Source organism: Sminthopsis crassicaudata, chromosome 4 (genome assembly GCF_048593235.1).
Source record: "Sminthopsis crassicaudata isolate SCR6 chromosome 4, ASM4859323v1, whole genome shotgun sequence".
Taxonomy (NCBI): Eukaryota; Metazoa; Chordata; class Mammalia; order Dasyuromorphia; family Dasyuridae; genus Sminthopsis; species Sminthopsis crassicaudata.
This window is the reverse complement of record NC_133620.1, coordinates 298,890,718-298,917,229: the sequence shown is the minus strand read 5'-3', so window position 1 is coordinate 298,917,229 and position 26,512 is coordinate 298,890,718. Positions and strand designations below refer to the sequence as shown.

At 39.2% G+C, this 26,512-nt stretch overlaps 1 long non-coding RNA gene across 1 annotated transcript; it reads left to right on the top strand.

The window, feature by feature from the left end:
• The first annotated feature begins 19,282 nt into the window (after positions 1-19,282).
• Positions 19,283-25,519, top strand: LOC141541296 (uncharacterized). Its single transcript, XR_012481731.1, has 3 exons — positions 19,283-19,478; positions 21,519-21,632; positions 24,549-25,519. It is a non-coding gene; the product is annotated as an uncharacterized LOC141541296 (long non-coding RNA).
• The last annotated feature ends 993 nt before the right edge of the window (positions 25,520-26,512 follow it).

Sequence of the window (26,512 nt, the reverse complement as noted above, 5' to 3'; positions counted from 1 at the left end):
ACAATTCTTCCTTTGCAACAACAACAACAACGACAACAAAATTCGGTTCTGCACATATATATTGTACCTGGGATATACTATAAGATATTTAATATGTATGGGACTGCCTGAGATGTAAGGGAGGGGATGGAGCGAAGGAGGGGAAAAATTCTGAATAGAGGGAGTACAAGGAATAATGTAGTAAAAAAATTACCTATGCATATGTACTGCCAAAAAAAAAACCTTAATTATAAAATTAATTCAAAAGCGAAAACTCCAAATACCAAATTTGAAAGTGTAAAAAATAAAAGAGATAAATAAAACTAAGAGTTGGTTTTATGAAAAAAAATTGACCTTTAGTTACTTTGATTATTTTTAGTGTCAAAGATGAAAAGAACTTTCCACCAATGAAGAGACAATTAGAGTGATAATTAGTAGTTATTTTGCCCAAAAGCGCAAAGGAGGAATATGTCCAAAAATATAGAATGCCCAGATTAACAGAAGAGTAAATAAGTTACTTAAATAATGGCATTTTAGAAAGAGAAATAGAACAAGCTGTTAATCAACTCTCTACGCAAAATCCCAGGACCAGATGGATTTTCAAGAATACAACTCCAATACTAAAGTATTTGAAAACTAGGCAATGAAGGACTCCTACCAAAATTCTTTGATGACACAGCCATAGTACTGATACCTCAACTAGGGAGGACGAAAACAGAAAAAAAAATATAGACCACTCTATCTAATGAATATTGATGCAAAAATCTTAAGTCAAATATGAGACATTAATTCCCAGGATAATATACTATGACCAAGTAGGATTTTATACCTGAATATAGGTCTGGTTCAATATTAGGAACCATGATTGACAATAGCAATAACCAAATTAAAACCATATGATTATCGCAACAGATAATAAAATCTAACATCCATTCCTCATAAAAACACTTGAGAGCACAGGAATAATTGGACATTTCCTAAAAATAGTCAGTAGCATCGATTTAAAACCATCAGCAAGCCTCATATGTAATGAGGATAAACTGGTACCATTCCCAGTAACATCAGGGGTGAAACAAGTTTTCCCCCTCTATCACCATTACTATTTAATATTGTATTCAAAATGCTAGCTTTGGCAATAAGAGAGGACAGAGGTTATTTAATGAGGAAACCAAATGATCACTCTTTGCAGATGATATGATGATATAGAGAACTCTAGAGAATCTAGTATAAAGCTATTAGAAATATTCCACCACTATAGCAATGTTGCAGGATACAAAATAAATCCACATAAATCATCAGCACTTTTATACATCACTGATAAAATCCAACAATGGGAGATACAAAGATAAATTCCATTTATCTGAAAATCTTATCTGCCAAAAGACAGTCAGGAACTATATGAACAGTACTACAAAACTGATCTAACCAATTGGAAAAATATAAAATGCTATTGGATAGGGGCAGCAAAAATAATAAAGATGACAAAACTACCCAAGACTGGGTCCCCAAATACACCTATTTTATTTAGCGCTATACCAAACTCTCATACTATTTTACTGACCCCCCCCAAAAAAAAAATTAACAAAATTCATCTGTAAGAGCAAAAGGTCAAGAATTTTAAGGGAATTTATTTAAAAAAAATGAAGGTGACCTCTGCTTTATAATGTAGCTTTAGATGTCATACAGCTAGGCCATCCAAACCATTTGGTGCTAGATAGGAAAAAGAGCAGTGATCAATGGAATAGGTAAAGTTTATAGGACAAAATAGTTAATGACTATAGCAATGTAGTGTTTGACAGAGATCTGGTATAGCTAGACCATCAAAACCATTTGGTACTAGATAGGAAAAAGATCCATTGATCAGTGGAATAAGTTAGATTCACAGAACAAAATAGTCAATTACTATAGCAATCTAGTGTTTGACCCCAGCATTTGGGATAAGAATTCACTATTTGACAAAAACTGCTAGGAAAATGGAAAACGAGGATGGCAGAAACTCTTCATTGACCCACACCTAACACCATATACCAAGTTAAGGTCCAAATGGGTTCATGATCTGGAAATAAGAATGATATAATAAACAAATTTGGAAGAGCATAGGATAATTTACCTCTCAGTACTGTGCACGAGGAAGGAATTTATGACCAAAGAAGAACTAGAAATCATTATTGATCACAAAATAAATAATTTTCATTAGATTAAGTTAAAAAGTTTTTGTACAAACAAAACAAATGTGGACAAGATTAGAAAAGAAGCAATAAATGGGGAAAACATTTTTACGTTCAAAGGATCTGATAAACGCCTCATTTCTCAAATATATAGAGAATGGATTCAACTTCATAAGAAGTTAAGCCATTCTCCAATTGATAAATGTGAAAGGATATGGACAGACATTTTTCAGATGAAGATATTGAAACTATTTGTAGTCATATGAAAAGATGCTCCAAATCACTTGGAACAGAGAAATGCAAAAAAAGAGAAATTCTGAGCTACCCCTATACAGCTGTCAGATTGACAAGAAACGATAATGATGAATGTTGGAGGGGATGTGGGAAAACTGGGATGCGGATGCATTGCTGGTGGAATAGTGAACACATCCAAATATTCTGAAGAACAGTTTGGAACTATGCTCAAAAAGTTATCAAACTGCATACCCTTTGACCCAGCAGTGTTTCTACTGTGTTTATATCCCAAAGAGATCTCAGCAGAGGAAAAGAGACCCCACATGTGCAAAAATGTTTGTGGCAGCCCTTTTTGTAGTGGCAAGAAACTGGAAACTGAATGGATGCCAATGATTTGGAGAGTGGCTGAATAATTTATTTCAGAGAGGCCTGGAGAGACTAAGCTAAGTGAAAAGAGCAGAACCAGGAGATCATTATAACATGCCACAGGACTAGAGGATGATCAATTCTGTTGGATAGAATCTCTCTTCAACAATGATTATGATTCAAACCAATTAAAATTTTTCAGTGATGTAGAGAGCCATCTACTCCCACAGAGAGGACCATGGGAACTGAGTGTGGACCATAACATAGCATTCTTACTCTTTCTGTTTGCTTGCATTTTGTTGTCTTTCGGGTTTTTCTCCTTCTGAGTCTGATTTTTTCTTGTACAACAAGCTAACTGTTTAACTATATATATTTTAAGCTTTTCAACATGTATTAGAGTACCTGCCACCTAAGGGAGGGAGTGGGGGGGAAAAGGGGATAATTTGGTACATAACACTTTGTTGAAAAATTACCCAAGCATATGTTTAATAAACAGAAAGTTTTAATTATTTTTTAAAGATAAAGCCAGATAAAGCCAGCCTTGGTCCCTGAGTCTCTGGTTCTCTGACCCTCTGGCTCTCTGGTTGATTGGTTGCCAAGGGTATTGGCGGCCAAAAGTATTGGCCTTGCGATTGTTGGGTAATTTCTTTACAACATTATTCCTTGCACTCACTTCTGTTCTGACTTTTGCCTTCCCTCTCTCCACCCCCTCCCCTACAAGGCAGGCAGGATTATACAGGTTTTCTATGTTATAGTATATTGCAGAACCGTACAGTTCTCTTGTTGCACAAGAAGAATTGGATTCAGAAGGTAAAAATAACCTGGGAAGAAAAACAAGAAATGAAAATAGGTCACACTCATTTCCCCGTGTTCCTTCTCTGGGTATAGCCGATTCTGTCCATCATGGATTAAGTGGAACTGAATGAGATCTTCTCTTTGTCAAGATATCCACTTCCATCAGAATACATCCTCCTAAGTATTGTTGTTGAAGTATATAATGAGCTAGTGGTTGTGCTCATTTCACTTAGCATCAGTTCCTGTAAGTCTTTCCAAGCCTCTCTGTATTCTTCCTGCTGGTCATTTCTTACAGAATCATAATATTCCATAATATTCACAACCCATAATTTACCCAACCATTCTCCGAATCTTGGACATCCATTCCATTTCCAGTTTCTGGCCGCTAGAAAAAGGGCTGCCACAAACATTTTGGCACAAATATGACCTTCCTGTTGTTGTCGTATATTGTCCTATATTGTTCTCCTACCTTGAAAGTCCTATTATTTGGACAATAAAATAGAATTTTCATTTGATGGGGGGGGTTAATAAATGTATTAATTTAGAATACATTTTGCTTTATGAATCATGTTTGGAGAGAAAAAAACAAAGCAAATGTAATAACCATGGAAGAGAGAGGGAGAGAAAAAAAGTGAACAAAGTACATGGTGTGTTACATTTTCTTCTCATTTTTTTTTAATTCAGAGGGCATTTTCTGTCAAGTCTTATTAGGATTGCTTTAGATCACTAAAGCGCTAGGAAGAACCAATTCTCTCCTATCTGTCACAAATTCTTGCTGTTATTTCCTACAAAGTATTCTTCCTATTTTTGCCACCCACATCCTTCTCTGTTTCTTAATTCCTTCCCCTTTGCTCATATGTTGCCTCCTTCATCCACAGACTTGGACGTACCACTTGGCAGAAGGCTCTACCAACGGGCCCTGGAGGACCTCACCCCGAGTTGACCTCCCCACATAGCCCATGGTGTGGAAAAGAAAACTAAATTAACTCAACCACCAGTCTAAATATCTACCCTCCACAGAATCGGTCCCACTGCCTGGCAGAAGCTTCCACCAGTGGGTCAAAGGCGTTCCTCTTCAATCGACCTCAACTCATCATCACATATTGGGTAAAACAAAACAAAACAAAACAAAACCAAAAACAAAAACAAAAACAAAAACAAAAACAAAAAACAGACAAGCTGACCCACCTTAACCTGTCCTAGGATGAATATGTGCCCTCCAGAGACTTCACCCCAACACCTAGAAGAATACCAACAGGGCGAATGGAAGGCATTGTGCCATCTTTGCAAAGAGACGCTCCCCCCCCCCCAAAAGACACCAATCACCCTCAACATCCAGTCTGAATGTGTGACCTCTGCAGATGTGGTTCCACCACCTGGCAAGAATGCTCCACAGATGGGTCAGGGCACTCCTCTTCCCCAATTGATCTCCCCCCATTTCCCTTGAAAACCTGAGGGAACAGATGCCCAACATAAACCTCCAGGATTCACTGTGATGCCAGCAGCTAGGCCGGCCTTGGCAATCCCGACCCCTGGAAGAAGCCGGTCTCTGGGCTGACCAATGACCACCCCACCCCTCCTAGCCCCCTCTTCCCTCAGGCTGCAGCACCTGCCTGCCACAGGCTTTAGGCACTCCAGCCAAAGGTCCCAGGAAAAGGCTCAGCCAACTATAAAGGAAAATTGCGAACACCAGTCCAGGGTGTCCTGTCCACAAAGATGATATATTGAGAATCAATAATTACTAATTGTACATGTAGTTTCAGTCAGACTTGGTCCCCAGGTCTCTGGCTCATTGGATGCCCTAAACAGCATAGTTATTGGCTGTCCTGTATTATATATTAAATATTGAATAAATTTTAATTTTAAATTTTTGTAGTGTTTAGTAAATTTACTTTTAATAAGCATTGCTTTTATGAATCATGTTGGGAAAGACAAATCAGAGCAAAAGGGAATAATCATGAGAGAGAGAGAGAGAGAGAGTGAAAGAAAAACATAGCATATGGTGTTTTACATTCTTTTTCTGTAGTTCTTTTTGTGAATGCGGATGGCATTTGCAGTTCAAAGTCTTTTGGGATTCCTTGGATCACCAAAGCACTGAGAAGAAGCAATTTTTTCCTAGCTGGTCAATACAAATTCTTGCTGTTATTTTGTACAAAGTATTCTTCCTTCTGATTGTTCCACACAGCATCAGTTTGTGTGAGTCTTTCCAGGCCTTTCTAAAATGAGCTTGTTCATGATTTCTTATATAATGCTAACATTCATATACCGCCATTCATATAATGATAACCTTCATATACCGTCACATCTTGTTCAGCCATTCTCCAATTGATGGGCATCTACCAAATTTCCAGTTTCTATCATAAAAAGAACAATTACAAACAACTTGGCACAGGGTCCTTTTCCCTCCCCTATAATTTTTTTGGAATACAGACCCTGTAAGGCAATTGCCATTTCTAAAGGTATGTGCAGTTTGATAGCCCTTTCTGCAAGGATCCAAATTGCTCTCCAGAATGGTTGAATCGAATGCTAAAAAATGAGTGGATGAAACAACAAATTACAGAAACATTCCATAATTCCACCAAGAGAATGACAATCATGAAACAATGTATGAAAACCTATGAGATAATGCTGCCAAAATAGTGAATTCTTAAAGCAAATTTTTTTCTCTTCAAATAAGTATGTGAAAAAATTAAAGAGGACATCAATGACATGGACATGCAACTAGGCAAGCGAGGAAAAAAAAAGAAAAGAAATTAAAAGTCCCAATTAAATATCAAATTAGAAATCCCAAGGAGAGATTAATATATGTGAAAATAAGAAAACTAATGAACTAATGAGTAAAGCTAAGTAAATGAGTAATTAACCAAAATAAGTAAATGAACTAATGAGTAAAGCTAAGAGGGAAAAAGCGACAAAACAGATAAAACTTTGGTTAATTTGACAAGAAAAAGGAAAGAAAAAGCAAATCACCAACATTGAAAATAAAAGGGCATAGAGAGCAATTGGGAGTGATGCCCAAAGGGCTGTCAAATTGTGCATACCCTTTGATTCAGCCTGGTTTGTTCTGGGCTTCTATGTCCTAGAGATCCTAAAAGAGGGAAAGGGACCCATATGTGCAACAATGTTTTGTATTTGCAAGAAACTGGACATTGAGTGGCTGCCCCTTCGTTACAGAATGCCCAGATATGTTACGGTATATGAATTGTATGGAATATTAATGTTCCATAAGAAGCCATCAGCAGGATGATTTCAGAGAAGCCTGGAGAGAGTCACATGAACTGATGCTAAGTGAAATGAATAGAACCAGGAGATCATTGTACATGGCAACAGCAAGACTATACAATGATCAATTCTGATGGACATGGCACTTCACAATAAGATGATTCAGAGGATTTCCAGTGACTTTGTGTTGAAGAGAACCATCTATGCCCAGAGAGAGCATTGTGGAAACTGAGTGCAGATCACAACATAGCATTCTCGCTCTCCTTGTTGTTTGCATTTTATTTCTCATTTGTTTCTTTTTGATTTCATTTTTCTTGTGCAGCAAGATAATTGCATGATATGTATGCCTATATTGGATTTAATGTATATTGGATTATTATCTACAGGAAGAGGTGGGGACAAGGGGGAATAATTGGAACACAGGCTTTTGCAAGGGTTAATGCTGAAAAATTATCAATGTATATCTTTTGAAAATTAAAAAGCTTTAATAAAAAATAATGAAAGGGGGGAATTCACCACCCATGACAAAGAAACTAAAGCAATGATTAGGAGCTATTTACCCAACCTTCTGGCAGGAAGTCTGGTGATGTAAGCGAGATGGAGGAATATTGAGAAAATTGTAATTTTATCTTTTTTCCCCCTTTCTTCCCCTATATATCTGCCATGCAGGTTTTCAGTTCAGCACATATATTTTTATGTACACACAATATGTTTCTGGATATAACACATTCATGAACCCATGTATGTATACAGAAAATGATCATATGCATATATATATACATACATATGTACACATGTGTTCATATAGACATTCACAACAATGACATCTAAAACAATTTTATATACCCAAGTATAATGTAGATTTCTCTCTTACTTGAATCATTTCAATTTAGGTGACTTTACTTCTCACTTACCTAAGCAACCAAATTCTGCTGAATCCTTTCTTTTTTCATTAATTTTATAATTATTATATATTTGACAGTATTATATGCATGGGTCATTTTTTACAACATTTTCACTTGCACTCCCTTCTGTTTCGAATTTTCCCCTCCTTCCCTCCAGCACCTCCCCTAGATGGCAGGCATTCCCATACATATTACATATGTTATAGTATAACCTAGATACAATATATGTGTGCAGAACCGAATTTTTTGTTGTTGTTGCAAAGAAAGAATTGGATTCAGAAGGTAAAAGTAACCTGGGGGAAAAAATGCAAACACTTTACACTCATTTCCCAGTGTTCCTTCTCCGTGTGTAGCGGATTCTCTCCATCATTGGTCAATTGGATCTGAGTTAGATCTTCTCTTTGTCGAGGATATCCACTTCCATCAGAACACATCCTCCTACAGTACTGTTGTTAAAGTGTATAATGATCTCCCAGTTTTGCTCATTTCACTCAGCATCAGTTGATGTAAGTCTCTCCAAGGCTCTCTGTATTCATCCTACTGGTCATTTCTTACACAACAATAATATTCCATAACATTCATGAATCATAATTCACCCAACCAATCTCCAATTGATGGGCATCTATTCATTTTCCACTTTCTAGTCACCACCAAAAAAGCTGCCACAAACATTTTGGCACATCCAGGTCCCTTTTCCTTCTTTAGTATTTCCTTGGGATATAAGCCCAGTAGTAGCACTGCTGGGTCAACTGGTATGCACATTTTGATAACTTTTTGGGTATAATTCCAGATTGCTCTCCAGAATGGCTGGATGTATTCACAACTCCACCAACAAGGCATCAGTGACGCCGTTTTCCCACATCCTCTCCAACATTGGGCATTATCTCTCCCTGTCATTCTCGCCAATCTGAGAGGTATATAGTGGTATCTCAGAATTGTCTTCATTTGCATTTCTGTGATGAATAATAACTTGGAGCATCTTTTCATATTGCTAGAAATAGATTCAATTTCTTCATCTGAGAGTTGTCTATTCATATCTGACCATTTATCGATTGGAGAATGGCTTGATTTCTTATAAACTAGAGTCCATTCTCTCTACATTTTAGAGATGAGGCCTTTATCAGAACTTTTGACTGTAAAAATGTTTTCCCGGTTCCTTGCTTCCCTTATAATCTTGTTTGCATTAATTTTGTTTGTACAAAGACTTTTTTAGTTGGATGTCATCAACATTTTCTATTTTGTGTTCAATAATGATCTCTACTTCTCGTTTGGTCACAAATTCCTTCCTCCTCCACAAGTCTGAGAGTTAAATTATACTATGTTCCTCTAATTTATTGATGATCTCATTCTTTCTGCCTAAATCATGGACCCATTTTGATCTTCTCTTAGTATGTGGTGTTAAGTGTGGGTCCATGCCTAGTTTCTGCAGTATGGCATAATGGAAAGTTATGGAAGTATGGAAATTAGTATGAATTTCCACTCAAATCACTCAAGGTCAAGCACAGTTATTAAGCCATAAGGCAGGGAACAATGGGGAACAAGGAGGAAGGTTAGACCTTTTATGGAAAAGGTGTCCTAACTATGCTAAGTGGGAATGTCATAAGTCAACTGGTCTTCAAGGCTTTCTGCTTCCCATAAGATAGCCTCGGGAAGTCAATGTCTGTAGCTGAACCCTCAGATTGTATAAGGTAGCAGTAGAATTCAGTACAGGATAGCTCTTTCTCTACAAGATCATTCTGCAGGGTCAGCTTGCTCCTCACTGGGGTGCATACTGATACTGGGTTGCTGCCAGGGACATTTTTTTCACTTCCTCCATTCACTCCATCTCTTAATGTTTTGTTCCTAGGATAGCTAACATTGGGGAAGAACTATACTCATTTGCCTCTTTGCAGTTTCCATTTCTTCATGCACAAATGAGGAGGAAACATCGAACGTTGAGTTGCAAAATTATTTGTCTTTATCTTTCCAAAGTTTGGGAAATTTCAATCTCTAACCATTTTCCTTCTCAGACTAATCTACTCTGATCTGGCACTTTACAAAGAGCTAAATGTTAGTGGCAAAATCAGAGTAGATTCTTGGAGAGAGCCACATGGGCAAAGAGCCACGCCCCCAATATCCTGGCTAGACTTACCAGAATCATAAAAGAAATCTAGATTAAGCCTTGAAGTCCTAATCAAATACAGCAAACTCAGAAAATAAGACAAAAGGAATTTATTAATACTTCAAGATAATATACACTGAATTCAATCTGTGCTCTGCTTTTTAGGGAAAGGCTGAGCAATGTCCACCTAAAAGACCACTTTATATAATTCACATTTCAAATGAGGAGATGGGGGGTTAGTCCTGCTTCATTTATTGATTAATTCAGATTTTCAATGAAGAAAGCCAATTAGTGAGCATGTGCCATCACCATCTGATATAGGCTACCTGGCTCATATTCAAAGTTAAAAGCAAAGTTTTTAAAAAGGAGTCTCCCCTGTTTGACTCAGCACAAATAGCTGACTTTGGATGATAGTTTCATGGCTTTTTGTTTTTGTGTATATCAATCCATCCATATGTCTATCTACATGCGTGTATGTATGTATACCCACACACACACACACAGATATACATATTAATGGATGTTGAAATTTAGAATGGAACTGGGAAAGAAAAAGGAGAACAAGTGGGAAAAACCATGGGAGGGAAAAGAAACAGAAAAAAGAAGTGAACTTTCTATCCCAAGTTTATTGAGATTGCTTTGAAAGATAGAAAGTTTTGTTTTGGAAGGCATGACTTGATGATAGAAGAGATTCTAAGCCAATGCAAAGCAGATGTTAGAGTTCCTATGTGAGAACAAAAAGGACAGTTTGACAATCATAGAGTACAGAATGGAATGGAAAAGTTTGGAAAAGGAGGTTAGGGACCTGTTGTGAAGGACCAAGAATATGAAGATAATCTGAGTTTCCTTATTGGTCAAAAGAGATAATTCTAAGAACTCATAAAAGAAACCCGATTTTAAATGTCCATTGTCCAAACTACAATATTTAGTTGAATGAACTGTCATTCATTAATACCTAAGAAAGGCTCTACAATAATAAGATAATGACTTAGTCTCTAAATCAGGGAAACACCCACAATGTGTATGGTTCTAGTCTGAGGGGCCTGGAGCTTTGGTATGATGCAATAAATCCTAGATGGACAGACCCCATGACAGTGGCAGAGCGATAGGGTGCTGCATTAGTCAGAAAGAGAGAGAACTTCTGTGTTTTCTCCTTCATCCTTCAAAGCTCTGCCATAAGTAATGAGTAAGTCTATCTCTGGACTTCCTATGAGAAATGCTATTTTTAATACCAGTCTCCTGAAAGTATGTAAAAGTTGTTATGGGAAAAATGATTACAAGGGAAAATGATATAAAAATAAATTATTCATGCATGTATACTGTCAAAAAATTTCTGATTATAAAATAACAAATAAAAGTTGTTATGGGTTATTTTTGCTTATGTTTTGTTTTTTGGCTTTTAACAGGTTTTTGTGTGCAAGGAATTAGTCGACACTTGAAAATTTTTCTCTGTCTTCTCTTTGGGAGAACATAACCATAAGCCAGAATTAATTTTTACATGATTCTCTCTGGGACTCTGGAACAAAGATGGGAAGTTAAAGTTAATTCATAAAAAAGAATCTAATCTCTCTTTCCAGAAGCCAGACTCCCCTATTACTGCACCTACTTGATGGGTTTCTGGGTCTAGAGGAGAGAGAGGCCTTAGCAGAAAAGAAAGAGAATCATTACACTACAGCTGACCTGGGCCCTGGAGCAATTTTGAGTATATTGTTACACAATGATGACCTAAATATAAAAAGTTAGATAAGAGATGTCATAGAGAGAGTTTATGATTTAGAGGAGTGGTAGTCAAATCATGTCATTAGGGCTGCAATGAAATTCAAAAAACCTCATTTTTGTTTTGTATTATTGCTTTCCACTCGATCTAATATCCCTATTGTAGTTACTTAAGAGACGGTGAAAAAAATTAGGACACAAGGATTGTGGCGGTGAATGTCAAGAATTGGTACTCCCATAAAGGTATACAGAGTCAGCCAATTTGTTTGGGCAAGCCTTGCAAAGGATATTGGAGGGACTTTGAATATTCTTAGCAGGGAATTAAAATATTACACTATGTGGATGATTTGTTCATAACTGGGAGAAAGAGAGACACAAACGACCATTGACCTGCTTAATTTTCTGGACCAGAAGGGGTTGAGAGTATCCCAAGAAAAATTCCAATATATAGAACGGGAACTTTAGTATTTAGGACACTGATGATAAGTGAGCTACAGAAGAGATTGGATACGATCCAGATTGAGGGAATGCTGCAGATGACCAGACCCAGGATGAAAAAGGAATTTAGGAAATTCCTGGGATTGGTAGGATGTTGTAGGATTTGGATTAATGAATATGCATTGTTATCTAAATCTTTATATTTATAAGAAAAAACCTAATCAAATAGAATGGAATCTTACAGGAAACACAGGAAAGGTTTGGGAGTTTGAGGAAGGCTTTACTATCAGCCCCTGTGTTAATATTGCCATCTCTAAAGAAACGCTTCCATCTATTAATACTGAACAAGGAGTGGCCTTAGGAGTTTTAGCACAAATAAGGGGGGCAGAGATATCCTGCAGCTTTTCTGTCAAATTGTTAGACCCTGTGGCAAGAGGTTGGCCCACATGCCTACAGGCAGTAGCTGAACAGTTGTACTAGTGGAAGAGAACAGAAAACTGACATTTGGGGAAAGTCTTATAGTGAATTTTCCTCATCAGGTTCAATCCATTTTAAATCAGAGGGCAGGAAGATGGTTAACTGATTCGAGAATACTAAAATATGAAGCAATCTTATTAGAAAAAAGATGATTTAGTATTATCGCAATATTTGAATCCAAACCCAGCTAGTTTCCTTTCTGCCTCCCCCAGAGAGGATATGCAGTTAGAGCCCGATTGTCTTAATGTGGTGGACTTACAAACAAAAGTCAGGGAGCACTGCTAACAGGGGCCTGATGGTTCATAGATGGATCCTCCAGAGTGGTGGAGGGAAGAAGACACAATGTTTGGGCTATTGTTGATGGGGATGGGTTATGGGTCATTAAATCAGGAGTCTTACCTAATAACTTGTCAGCCCAGACTTGTGAATTGTTTATTCTCCATCATGCATTAAAGAATCGGGTGAAAGGAGTGGAACTAACTACACTGACTCCAAGTATGCCTGGGGAACGGTACACATTTTTGGAAGCACCTGGGAAGAACAAGGCATAGTCAAGAGCAAAGATAAGGGACTGGCACATGAAGCCTTGGTGACTGAGGTACTGACTAATCTGATGACACCTAAATTTTTAGCTGTTGTTCAAGTGATAAAACACTGAGCAGGAAATTCCTTCAAAGCCAAGGGAAACGGTTTGGTGATGGAAGAAGCCAAGTTAGCTGGGGAAGGAGATTCTGTTACTCCTGAGGAAATGATGGTGTTAATACCGGCCCTGCCTCAACATTTACCTCCACCATCCTATACCCCGGAGGAGAAACAGAGACTCCAGGCTTCAGGGACCCAGGAGGTTCAAAGGGACGTTGGTTTCTCCCCAGTGGAAGAGAGGTACTGACCAAAGCAGTCATGAGACAGGTGATCCAATACCTGCACCTAGGCAGTCCAGAATAAGTGTGATACTATATGCACTATGTTTGTCGACCCTGGATTATACACATTGGCTCTTCAGGTAACGGATGGCTGCATTGTCTGTCGAAGGACAAACAGAGCGGCCCTTCAGTGAGCCCCATTGAGCGGAAGAAGCCCTGGCATTAGACCTTTCAGAGTATACAAATGGACTTCACCGAACTGCCCCCTGTGGGACGTCTCAGATGTCTGCTGGTCATAGCGGACCATCTGACCTCTTGGGTGGAGGCTTTTCCCCTCTGTCAGGCTACGGCCCCTACTGTAGTGAAGGTCCTCCTTGAACAAATAATTTCAAGATATGAGATGGTGGAACGCACTGATTCAGACCGGGGTACACACTTTACAGCCAAACTGCTACAAGCTTTACTTAAGGCCTTAAAATATCTTGGCAGTTTCATACTCCATGACACTATCCTTCCTAAGGAAAAGTGGAAAGGATGAATCAGGAAATAAAAAAACAAACAAAAAAAAAACCCCAACTTACAGGGTTAACATTAGAAACTCAGTTACCTTGGACTAAGTGCCTTCCTCTTGCTTTGCTGAGAATTAGGACAAAGCCTCATAGGACATTGGTCTGTGCCCTTATGAATTATTGTTTGGCCATGCTTACCCTGGGCTAATGACCCCAGAGCAATCAGACCCAATTTTTGAGACTAAAGAGCTATTCCTTAGGAAATATGTTAAGATCTGACAGAACATCTCAAAGCATTGCAATTGAAGGTCTCATTAGTCTAGCTCCCCCCTTAAGATTTGTGATGCACCCATTTAAAGCAGGAGATTGGGTCCTGATTGGCTCCTGGAAAGGGGACAAGCTGATTCCAAGTGGGGACGGTCCTTTCCAGATCCTGTTGACTTCAGCTATGGTGATACGCACCAAAGAGAAATGTTGGGCACATCACACTTGAGTCAAAGGTCCCGTGGAGGTGCCAAAGAAGTGGGCAGTAGAGACTGATCCAGGAACGCCGAAAGTGTGGCTGAAATTACAGCTTAGCAAAGACTGATGAATTGTGCATGTAAAATTTTTCTGACTTGTCTCATTTGGGGAACTCTTTTGGGACTTTTCTTGTTTGTATTAGATATTATATTTTGTTGGACTGTATTGTTAGGGATTAGGGATATTATATACTATCAGGAAGAATGGGGTGTGAACCAAACCCAAAGGCTTGGAGACTGTGCCTTGTATATGCATGTGTAATTTTATGTGGATACACCCTTTGTACTGGTACCTCGGGACCATTAGGGCATGAAAATACCTTTCAAACCCTGATCCAAACAATAGCCACTAGCTTTAGATTGACTGGCTGTTGGATATGTGGGGGACGTGATCAACTTACACGGTGACCCTGGCTTCCTGTTCCCCTGTCTCCGGCCTGGGATCTTGAACAACAGGTCAGTAATATACAATGGAACAGGTTTCTGGTCAGGAGAAGAAAAGCATCACTGGACCCTGTGGGAATATTGCTCAAATCAGAGTGGTACAGGGCCATGGATGGGAGAAAGTGAATGCCCATGGACATTTACCCACAGGCTGGAGAAGGGAGCTATCACAGATTGCAGTAGGTATGTGAATAGATGGAACTTGTTATGACGGATCAGTAGTTCGTGCTCTGTATCCAATGTTCTGATAGTAGTGAAGGATGTGTGAGGAAAATGGCACCTGCCTGTTTAATCCCTGACCCAGAGGGACCCCAGATATGGACATGTATAACCTTCAATAGCATAGCAGCTGGTTCAACTCACACTTCAATGGAATGGCAGTGGGAGAATAGAGAAACACTGTTAGGAAAAGGTTTAATAATTTCTGGAGCCATCAGGATCTAACTGCGGAAAATGGTTGCATCTGCCAATGGGGAGTTGAAAGTCATCTTTGGATAGGCCCTTAGGTCACTGGCATGTCAGGTATTTTCCAGGTTCAAGCAGACCTTTTATATTTTGTAATGAAGATAATCCTGCCCTGAAGGGGCATTACTGGATGTGTGGGCAGACAGCTTATACTCATTTTTCCAAAAATGGCACTGGGGCTGGTTATGTAGGTGTAATTAGACCTCATTTTCCTTTCTCTCATCAAGCGTTGGCAGGCAATGGGAGATATGGTTATGTGAAAATTTGGAAAGGGAAAAACGAAGTGCGGACTGCTCCCTAACCCACATTCACACTTTTTTGACCCAGACAAATGATGCCAACGGGTGGGGAGATGCCTGGCCTCCAGAGAGAAATTATAAAAGCATATTGACCGGCAACATGGGCCCAGGATGGTAGTTGGGGGTACCAAATGCTGACCTATGTGTTAAATTGGTTGATGAGACTACATCCAGTGCTAGAGGTAATAGCTAACTAAACTGCTCAAGCCTTAGACTCACTGGCTGATCAGGCAACTCAGACAAGGGAAGCAGTGTTACAACATTGGCTAGTCTTAGACGATTTACTAGCCCAGGAAGGTGGGGTCTGTGGGAAACTGAATTTGTCCACCTGCTGTATGCAGATTGATGATAATGGGCAAATTGTTAAGGAAATCATGAAAACCATCCCTAAGATTGCACATGTGCCTGTGAGGGTTTGGAAATCTCCCTTTGGTACTGGCTGGGGGTCGTGGTTCAGTGGAAGCTGGAGGAAACATCTGTTGGGATATGGATTAATACCTATAAGTGGAATCATCCTGTGGCCACTGTGTTTGCCTTGCATAATTCAGTTGGGAACAAGAATAGTTCGGAGATCACTGGCAAGAATCTTACCCAAAGAGGATGCCATTAAAATGATGATTTTACAGAAAGAGGGATGGAAGGCCATAGCAGCAGATGATCCACAGGAAGAGATGAACAAGCAATGTGTAGAGATGTTAATTGAATTTGACCACAAAGTAAGCTCTTCATGAGGAAATATATACATATATCTTTATGAATGACAAGGGGGATTGAGTGGGAGAAAAGATGAAGAACTTATAGATTAAGCACATATTGATCAGGGACTTATCTAAAGCCTTAAAGGGCTCAGGTTATGAAGCATGTGATTTTAGATAAGGTCCTCAGGATGATCTGTTATTCAAAGAAGTACACTGGTGAGAAAGCTATACATCTACTGCATTCCACTGACCAAATAGGGGAATAAAGATTTATGTGACCCTCTACAGAGGATGGGATTTGGGGGGGTTCTTTTTCTGACAGTATAAAAGTTGTGAATACTATCAGTGGAATGGCTCTCCAAGGGGGCACCTTTACTGTCCTTTTGGGGCCACAGCATAGGATAGTGTGCTTCCTGAGATTCTAATAAATTCTTTCTCTATATCATTTGGAGCAACTCCTGAAAAGTCAATTTTTGTAGGTGTAATAATCCCAAATACGCTGATTAAGAATGCTATTGTTTTGTCAATGATTGTAAAAGTCTTCTGGCCTGCAAAGATAATAATATTTCTTAACTAAACTTTAGGGAAGATATATTAGTGATCCTGAGACTCTGTAACTATTGTTCTGACCATCTCGTATGCCCGCTACAGACTTATTGCCACTGACCAGCAGAAGCCTCTGCCAGTGGGCCAAGGCCGCCTCTTCCCCAGTTAAAATCACTGCATGGTACCATTTTTGGATAAAGCTCCCGGAAACACCCTGACCCACCTCCACCACGAGGCTGAATGTCTGCCCTGCACAGACTTGGCTCCCACCTGGCAGAACTCTGCACTAAGGGCCAGGGCGCTCCTCTTCACCAGTCGATCTCTCATCATTTCCCCTGAAAACTTGGGGGAACAGATGCCTCTCAAAAATCTCCAGCATTGACCATGGTGCCAGCAGCTGTTCCGGACTGGGTCCTCCCTACCCTTGGAAGAGGCCAGTCCTGGGCTGACGAATGACCTCCCCCCTTACTGCCATGAGAGGTCAAAGAAGAAGCCACCACATCCCTGTCAGTCTCTTCTCCCCTCAGGCTGCAGCGCCTGTCTGCCACAGGCTTTAGGGACTCCTGCCAAAGGCCCCAGGAAGAAGTGCCTCAGCCGCTCATACAGAGGAAAATTGTGAACAATAGTCCACCCTGTTTACCAGGTAGATGAAGATTGCAAATTGAGAAGCAAGAATTGCCAATTGAACGTGAAGTTCCAGCCAACCTTGGTCCTCAGGTCTCTGGATCACTGGATGCCCTAAATAGAAAATGTATTGGCTGTCCTGGTTGGACTGTGTCTTAAAAATTAAAAATTGAATTAAATTTAAATTATGTTCAATGTTTCATAAATTATTTAATAAGCATTGCTTTATGAATCATGTTGAGACAAGAAAATCAGAGCAAAAGGGAATAACCATGGGACAGAGAAAAAAAAAAAAAAGAACAAGTGCACATGGCATATGTTGCTTTACATTCTTTTTCCTTTGTTCTTTTTTTGAATGCAGATGGCATTTTCTGTCCAAAGTCTATCTGGACTGCTGTTGATCACTAAAGGACTGAGACAAACCAATTTTTTTACTAGCTGATCATCACAAATTCTTGCTGTTATTTTGTGTACACTATTCTTCCTTCTGCTTGTTCCACTCATCATCAGTTTGTGTAAATCTTTCCAGGCTTTTCTAAAATCAGCTTGTTCACCAATTTTGTCTAATCCTAATATTCTCTCACCTTCATAGACCACCACATTTTTTCAATCATTCCCCATCTAATGCACATCTACTGATTTTCCAGTTCTTTGCTACCACAAAAAGGAGCTGCTATAAACAATTTTGCACGTGTGGGTCCTTTAGCCTCCTCTCTGATTACCTTGGGGTACAGAACAGTTGGGTCAAAGGGTATGTAAAGTTTTAGAGCCTTTCTGCCTAGTTCCCAATTGCTCTCCAGAATCTTTAAATCCAATTCTAAAAAATGGGTGGGTCAAACAACAAATCAGAGTAATGTGGATTTCATCCAAGAGAATTACCATAATGAAACAACATCCTAAAACCTGTGAAATATGCATCCAAAGCTGGGAGTTCTTAGGCCATACTTTATGTCTCTAAATAGCTGTGTGAATCAAATAAAGAGGAGATCAATGACTTGGGTATACAACTAAAGAAGCTAGGAAGAGAACAAGAAAAGAAGAAATTAAAACCCACAATTCAATGTCAAATTAGACATTCTGAAACTCCAGGGAGAGATTAATAAAATTGAAACTCAGGAAGCTATTGAACTAATAAAACTAAGAGTTAATTTTATGAAAAAACCTAATGAATTAGATACACCTTTGTGTAAGGGTCCTTTAAATGGGCCAGCATGGCGCAACAGGAGGTTTGAGAGGTCCAGAAGCAATTTTCTGTGGCTAGGAGCTGTCCCATGGGTAGGCTTCCTAACAGCAGATGGCTCCCTCTCTGATTGGCTGTGTGGGAGACGGCACAGAACCTTTTTAAGACCATTCTAGCAATGGGTCAATCTCTTCAGTCTCTTTATTCTGGGGGTAGTTGAGCCAAGCTGATGAATAGGCAAGAGAGGTAAGGAGCTTGACAGTGAACACGTGGTTCTCTCACAGACCACACATTCACTTGGGAGTTAACAGGTCAGGGCATTATGTGAGCAAGGATAATAAAGACTTTGAGTTTGCACATGGCTGTTCCTTGAGCAAGCTACCGGATATTAAACTAGGATTCAAAAAATTGTACCTAGAGATCTCTGAAAGCCGCAGAGGAGGCAGCCAGGTAATTAGTTGTTACTGCAAAGGTCTGTGGCCTGAGGCTTTCTGACGTCCTGGGAATTAGGAGAGACTGGCGATGTGAAATATTGAGTAACGCTAGAGCAGGCCAGAAGCAGCCCCCTGAGGACATTTATACTGCCCACGGGGTTATGGCAACTGGGCTGAGGGGCGGAGACAGAGTGTGAGCTTTTGTTTTTACTATAGTCCGGCCCTCCCACAGTCTCAGGGACAGTGAACTGGCCCCCCTCAGTTTGAGGACCACTGTCCTAGAATGTTCTGAAACCCATGGGCAGTTTTCCAAATGGTTCATAACTGTTGGTCAGTAACTGTTTCTAACTACTGTCCAAAACTGTCCAAGCTTTCCCCACAGCGAGGTCTGGGGAATTTGTGGCCCTGTGGCTACCTTGTGCAGCTTCTGGAGCAGCCTAAGTAATTACACTCATGTTGAGGACAGTGGTCCCTTCAGGAGGAGAGGTGTCCAGGTAGGTGTATTTCTTTTCAATTCATTAACTTCACTTCCAAAATAAAAACAACAACAACAAAAAAACTTAACTGGAAAGCAGAAAAACCATTGAAATAAAAAATATTGTCAAATCCCACCAGAATAACAGGGAGAATTCAAAAGACATAACAATTAATTTCCTTTTCAAGAAAATATTTAATAACAGAATTTTGGTTTTTGTTCTTTGTTTTCACAACATCCTGTGCATCTCTCAGGCTCATTAGTGCATCGGTTCTCATCCCAGCCTTGAGAATAATCTCTTTTATTCTCTAATCCTTGTTGCAGTATTAAAGTATACATGTTATTGCCTGTTGTAAGTCAAAGAATATCTCAACTACATTCACATTTTGTGATTGGAGCTATCTGAGAGAAACTACCCATCCTATATTTTAAAAATGCCACCTGAAATCACAGCCAATAAGTGGATTTTACCTTTGGAGATAAATTCTTTTGACATACAGACACTTTGCCATAATCATTCATCCTCTGTAATTATTCCTGTGGTTACACAAGGAGTCTCTCAGTTGCCTTCCTTCCATTTATTTTAATGATGAGTATGGAGGCAAAATGAAACGGAGAAAGGAGGAAATTGGGAAACAATCTGAAAGAATTGATCACTATCATCCATTGTGTTGGAGAGGGTTCTGCTTACTGCTTGAAAAGCAGTGCCTGGGCTGTGCTACGTTAGGGACTTATGGGACAGCTACTTCTTTAGTTGGGTGGATGGGATAGTTGTTGTAATAAGGAATTATAGCAGTTTGGTTGACATCTTTTCCCTCAATGAAATCTGCAACTGAACAGGGAAAGAAACAGGACAATTCCCAAGGCTGAGAATCAATCAACAAAGATTTAGCAATACTTGTTTAAGATGCACAAATTCCATTTTAAATGGGAGGACAACAAATACATAAACTAGAATCCACCAAAAAAATACAGAGTACAGAGACAGTCACATGAGAATGCATAATCCTAATAGAACAGCTGGAGTCCTGTAGGAAAGAGGTGTACAGGGTCATGAGGTTGATGGCAAGGAGACTAAAGGAAAGCAAGCCTCTGGGGGAGGAGAGTCGTAGAGGAAGGGCTTAGAACCTGCAGAACCTAATGGATGAAATGTGGGCAAAGTAAGAGAAAAGGGTAGGGGATGACTGATCCTGCAAAGCTGGGTGCCCGGAGTAGAGAATTTCAGACAAGGGGAGAGTTTGGGGGACCAAGATTATGCAATGTGCTTTGGACACATGGATTTTCAACTGCAAATTGGCTCAGATTCAACATGGGCAACAGAATTATATGGGAATTGGGGAGCACAGCTGAGGAGGTAGACTCCAGCCTCATCAACATAGCTGGGAGTGTTTTGCTTAGAGATGACAATTGGGCCTCATCAGTTTCCAGGACATAGATGACTGGTGACACAGGCATAAGGGGGTCCTCCCCAGGGTCCATGACATAAATAAAGATCCAGTCAAAGAGCCAAGCAGGACACACAAGTCAGTAAAAAACCCAGAGATGGCAGAATCTGGAAAACTCTGAAAAGAGAGGGAGAAGAAAAGGCAGTCACTCCCAAAACTGCTGCCAGAGAGATGCTGAAGGAGGAGAATTAGACAGGGCTCTTTCAGCTTTTGCACTCCAGAGGTTATCAGTCACTGCATTTCAATGAGTAAAACTCATCTGAATGAGGAGGAGAGAAGCCAGAGTGCACAGAGTTTAGGAGAAAGAATAAGAAAAAACATTGATTTTCTACTGTGGTGAGACCCTGGAGGAAGCCCTGGGGGTGGGGTGGATACAAAAGCCTGGGGGACCTCCCAGTCTCCATGGAAACAAATCTGCACCAATCAGTGGTTTACAAGGAAAACTGAGAGTGTGTGGAGTAAGATATGATGAACTGAAGAACCACAATAAGGATTATACCCAGGACCTAAAGGCTTCCCCCTTAAAGGACCTGGGATCTGATATTCTGAAAGGTAAAGGTAAATGGAATGCAGCCAAGAATAAATTCCTCCTCTAAACTGAGATTTTCTTTCAGAGAATAGATGGACATTCAGTGAATCAGGGTGGCTTGCATTTATTGCTGATGAAAAGACCAGAGCTAAACAAATATTGAAAATCCAAATATTGAAATCAGAAGAAGCATAATAAGGTAAGCAGAGCACTTAAAAAGTATAATTCTGTTATGGGTATACATAGAGAGTATATGTATAATTTCATATTACTGTTCCAATAAAAAAAATAAAAAAAAAACTAGAGGTGAGAAGGGCATTATACTTGGAAAAAAGAGAAAAGTGGAGGGAAAATGAGGGAAATTAAATCTCAAGACGAAGCAACGAAAACCTTTTATAAATGAGGGAAAGCAGGGAAGGGGATGAATGTTTTGTGAATCTTACTCTGGACAGATTTGGCTCAAAGAGAAAATATTACAAATATTTGGTTTCCCCGAGAAACTTCTCTCACCTTACAGCAAAGTGGGGTAGGGGAAAAGCAAAAGGGGAAAGGGGGAAACTAAATAGAAGGGGAAACAGAAATACTAAGCAAAGGTGTAAGAAAGGGGGAGGGACTCTAAAGGAAGATGGATGGTTGAGGCAAGTAGTGCTCCTAAGAAAAATACTGGGGAAGGAGGGAAAGGGGAAAAGGAAAGAGAAAAGTATAATTTTGGGAATAAGATGGCAAGGAAATACAGTTTTAACCATAAATGTGAACTCTCTCAATAAAAGGTAAATGGATAGCAGACTGGCTTCTATAATATATTGTTTAAAAGAAACACATTTAAAACAGAATGATACATACAGAGGAAAAGTAAAAGGCTGGAGCAGAATCTATTATGCTTCAGGTGAAGTACAAAAAAGCAGGGGTAACCATCCTGACTTCAGATCAAGCAAAAGTAAAAATATGTCTAATTAAAAGGAATAAGGAAGGGCACTATCTATCTATATCTATATCTATATCTATATCTATATCTATATCTATATCTATATCTATATCTATATCTATATCTATATCTATATCTATATCTATATCTATATCTATATCTATATCTATATCTATATCTATATCTATATCTATATCTATCTATGCATATATCTATCTATCTATCTATATTGGAAAAATATAAAGGGCTATTGGATAGGGGCAGCAAAAGTAATAAAGGTGACAAGACTACCCAAGACTGGGTACCCAAATACACCTATTTATTTAGTGCTATGACAAACTCTCAACCTATTTTACTGAACCCTGCCCAAAAAAAAAATTAATCTGTAAGAGCAAAAGGTCAATTTCAAGGGAATCAATTAAAAAAAATTGAAGGTGACCTCTGCTTTATAATGTAGCTTTAGATGTCATATAGCTAGGCCATTCAAACCATTTGGTACTAGATAGGAAAAAGAGCAGTTATCAACGGAATAGGTTAAGTTCACAGAACAAATTAGTTAATGAATATAGCAATCTAGTGTTTGACACAGATCTGGAACAGCTAGACCATCAAAACCATTTCGTATTAGATAGGAAAAAGAGTCATTGATCAGTGGAATAAATTAGGTTCACAGAACAAAATAGTCAACTACTATAGCAATCTAGTGTTTGACCCCAGCTTTTGGGATAAGAATTCACTATTTGACAAAAACTGCGGGGAAAATTGGAAACTAGGATGGCAGAAACTAGTCATTGACCCACACCTAACACCATATACCAAGCTAAGGTCCTAATGGGTTCATGATCTGGAAATAAGAATGATATAAACAAATTTGGAACAGCATAGGATAATTTACCTCTCAGAACTATGCACGAGGAAGGAATTTATGACCAAAAAAAAAAAAAAACTAGAGATCATTATTGATCACAAAATAATTTTAATTAGATTAGAAAAATTACCCAAGCATATGTTTTGTAAATAAAAAAGCTATATGATAAAATTTTTTTAAAAGATAAAGCCAGCCTTGGTCCCTGAATCTCTGGCTCTCTGGCTCTCTGGTTGGTTGGATGCCAAGCATATTGGCGGCAAAAAGTATTGACCTTGCTAATTTTTTTTACAACATTATCCCTTGCACTCGCTTCTGTTCTGACTTTTCCCTTCCCTCCCTCCACCCCCTCCCCTAGAAGGCAGGCAGTTTTGTACAGGTTTACTATGTTATATTATATCGCAGATACAATGTATGTGAGCAGAACCGTACAGTTCTCTTGTTGCACAAGAAGAATTGGATGCACAAGGTAAAAATAACCTGGGAAGAAAAACAAAAAAATGTAAACAGGTTACACTCATTTCCCAGTGTTCCTTCTCTGGGTGTAGCTGATTCTGTCCATCATTGATGAAATGGAACTGAATTAGATCTTCTCTTTGTCCAAGACAGCCACTTCCATCAGAATACATCCTCCTACAGAATTATTGTTGAAGGGTATAATGGTCTTCTAGTTCTGCTCATTTCACTTAGGATCAGTTTATGTAAGTCTTTCAAAGCCTCTCTGTATTCATGCTGCTGGTCATTCTTATAGAACTATAATATTCCATAATATTCATAAACCATAATTTATCCAACCATTCTCCGATTGTTGGACATCCATTCAATTTCCATTTTCTGACCACTACAAAAAGGGGCTGCCCCAATCATTTTGGCAGAAGCATGACCTTTCTATTGTTGCCTTATATTGTCCTATATTGTTATACTACTTTGATTGTCCTATTTTTTGCTCAATAAAATAGAATTTTCATTTGGTGGGAGGGTTAATAAATGTATTGATTTAGAATATACTTTGCTTTATGAATCGTGTTTGGAGAGAAAAAGCAAAGCAAAAGGAACAACCATGGAAGAGAGAAAAAAAAAAGTGACCACAATACATGGTGTTACATTTTTTTTCTCATTTTTTTTTAATGCAGAGGGCATTTTCTGTCCAAAGACTATTAGGATTGCTTTGGATCACTAAAGCACTAGGAAGAGCCAATTCTCTCCTATCTGTCACAAATTCTTGTTATTTCGTACAAAGTATTCTTCCTATTTTTGCCACTCACATCCTTCCCTGTTTCCTAATTCCTTCTCCTTTGCTCATATGTTGCCTCCTTCATCCACAGACTTGAACCTGCCACTTGGTAGAAGGCTCTGACAACAGACCCTGGAGGACCTCACTGGTATTTGACCTGCCCACATAGCTCGTGGTGTGAAAAAAAAGTAAATTAACTCGACCACCAGGCTAAATGTCTACCCTCCACAGAATGGGCCCCACTGCCTGGCAGAAGCTACCACCAATGGGCCAAGGCGTTCCTCTTCCTCAATCGACCTCAACTCTTCATCACGTATTGGGTAAAAAAAAAAAAATTAAAAACGACAACAAAAAAACAGACAAGGTGACCCACCTTAACCCCTCCTAGGATGAATGTGTGTCCTCCAGAGACTTCACCCCAAAACCTAGAAGAATGCCAACAGGCCGAATGGAAGGCATTGTGCCATCTTTGGAAAAAGATCCTCCCCCCCAAAAAAGACACCAATCACCCTCAAAATGTAGTCTGAATGTGTGACCTCTGCAGATGTGGTTCCACCACCTGGCAAGAAAGTTCCACAGATGGGCCAGGGCGCTCCTCTTCCCCAGTTGATCTCCCCCCATTTCCCTTGAAAACCTGAGAGAACAGATGCCCAACATAAAGCTCCAGCATTCACTGTGATGCCAGCAGGTGGGCTGGCCTTGGCAGTCCCAACCCTGGAAGAAGCCAGTCTCTGAGCTGACCAATGACCACCCCACACCTCTTAGCCTTCTCTTCCCTCAGGCTGCAGCACTTGCCTGCACAGGCTTTAGGCACTCCAGCCAAAGACCCAGGAAGAGGCTCAGCCCCTTATAAAGGAAAATTGCGAACACCAGTCCAGGATCCTGTTCACAAAGATGGTAAATTGAGAATCAAGAATTGCTAATTGTACATGTAGTTTCAGTCAGACTTGGTCCCCAGGTCTCTGGCTCACTGGATGCCCTAAACAGCATAGGTATTGGCTGTCCTGTTTGGACAATGATCTTATACATTAAAAATTGAATAAAATTTTAATTTTAAATTTTTTGTAGTGTTTAGTAAATTTACTTTTTATAAGCATTGCTTTTATGAATCATGTTGGGAAAGACAAATCAGAGCAAAAGGGAATAATCATGAGAGAGAGAGTGAAACAAAAACATAGCATATGGAGTTTTACATTCTTTCTCTGTAGTTCTTTTTGTGAAAGACTTTGGACAGCAAATGCCATCTTCAATCGGGATTGCTTGGATCACTAAAGCACTGAGAAGCAATTCTTTCCTAGCTGATCAATACAAATTCTTGCTGTTATTTTGTACAAAGTATTCTTCCTTCTGATTGTTCCACTCAGCATCAGTTTGTGTGAATCTTTCCAGGCCTTTCTGAAATGAGCTTTTTCATCATTTCTTATGTAATGCTAACATTCCTTTACCTTCATATATTGTCACATCTTGTTCAGCCACTCTCCAATTGATGGGCATCTACCGATTTTCCAGTTTCTATCATAAAAAAGAACAACTACAACTTGGCACAGGGTCCTTTTCCCTCCCCTATAATTTCTTTGGGATACAGACTCCCCACCCCCCCCGTAAGGCAATTGCCATTTCTCAAGGTATGTGCAATTTGATAGCCCTTTCTGCAAGGATCCAAATTGCTCTCCCGAATGGTTGAATCTAATGCTAAATGAGTGGATGAAACAACAAATTACAGAAACATTCCATAATTCCACCAAGAGAATTACAATCTGCAGCCAAAATAGTGAGTTCTTAAGGCAAATTTTTTTCTCTCCAAATAGGTATGTGAAAAAAATAGAGGACATCAATGACATGGACATGCAACTAAGCAAGTGAGGAAAAAAAGTAAAAGTCCCAATTAAATATCAAATTAGAAATCTCAAGGAGAGCTTAATGTGAAAATTAGAAAACGAATGAACTAATTAATGAGTCAAGCTAAGAGTTGGCTTTATGGGAAAAAGCAACAAAACAGATAAAACTTTGGCTAATTTGACAAGAAAAAGGAAAGAAAAAAATCAACATCAAAAA